General features: G+C 31.7%; 1 protein-coding gene across 1 annotated transcript in view; it reads left to right on the forward strand.

Moving 5' to 3' along the window:
- CDH12 (cadherin 12, type 2 (N-cadherin 2)) overlaps positions 1–1,380 on the forward strand; it is a 103,098-nt gene that overhangs the window by 83,086 nt on the left and 18,632 nt on the right. The window lies entirely within an intron of this gene.

Here is a 1,380-nt window from a genome sequence, read left to right on the forward strand (position 1 = left end):
TTTTTTTTTTATCAAATTGGTATTAATGAGTTTTACATGCCTTCAAAATACTAATTTAATGTTTCTGTGATTATATTAAGGAAAGTCATTTGAGATGAATTTTTTAGATTATAGATAATTTAACATAAAGTGAAATGCATCTAGAGTTAAGCCATGGGAGAATTCAAGGAAAATCCATTGAGTATCATGGTATCAGGAGGCTGTGATCCACAGAGGTTTCCTGTCATACCAGCTGTGTGCAAACCATCATACCTTCTCTGTTCAGTTGGCTTTTGAAAGTATATTTATTTATTATATATTCCCTTTGGTAGCAGATACTAGGCACTGTGTTAACTCTGGAGTTTTAAAGATGAGTAGGACACAGCTCCTGTCCTCAAGGATCTCAGTGTCTAAGACTTCGTTATTGCAAATATTTAAAATAAATGATACGTTTTCCTTTCACTTTTCATTGGGAAAAAAAAATGATTGAGATATTTTAAAAGATTTGCTTTGGAAATAGTTTTTTGTCACCCACAGCAGAGAAAGTAATGTTTGACTTTATCATATGTTTATATGAATAATTTAAATCCTCTTAATGAATGGCTCAGTCTAGCTACAGATCATACTACTGTAACTTGAAGAGAGCTATTATTCGACATGGTTTAACTGAACATGTAATTTAAAAGCGAACTGATTTAAAGAGACAAGCCTAAGAAAGCCTGCATTATTCATTCATTACATCATACTCAGTTTGCACTATTGTAATTCACTTTCTTGGCATAAAAGGCTAAGATTCCGTTCTTGAAGTTATTGTAGTTACAATTCAGTACACAGAAAATTGAATTTTAACCCCTATAGTTATTCAAAAGCAGATGTCATTTTTAATAAGGAAGCAAACTAGCTCCATTATATTTTAATATAGCAGGAACCTTGTGTTTCTAAGTACACAGAGGTTTTTAAAACATTTTTAATTATTATTCTCATTTGGTTCTTGGAAATGTATTTATTAAGTATCTACCCTGTAAAATTTTAAAAAGCACTACCTCGAGGCTTTTATGTAGACTGGGCTTCCTCACGGCATGTAAATGTGACTCATTGAAGATAAGTGATCAGCACCTGCCAGGGAATATCTCATGCAGCCTGTCTTCTTGCTCTTTGAATTAACAGATAACATAGGGCAGTAAGAAGCACAGTGAGGAGATGTGGATTCCAATCTTGCCTCAGAATCATAAGGAATGTCATAAAGAAAATGTTGTCACCCATAAGTGGGTATTTATAGAACTATAATTTTCAAACTTTGCAGATTATCAGGATAGTTTATCAATTAAAAAAATATATATAGATATATATTTATCAAATTAAATATTATGTGTAATCCCCATATACAACATAATGAGAACT

The sequence above is a fragment of the Galeopterus variegatus genome, unplaced genomic scaffold, assembly GCF_000696425.1.
Source record: "Galeopterus variegatus unplaced genomic scaffold, G_variegatus-3.0.2 Scaffold2758, whole genome shotgun sequence".
NCBI classification, from domain to species: Eukaryota; Metazoa; Chordata; class Mammalia; order Dermoptera; family Cynocephalidae; genus Galeopterus; species Galeopterus variegatus.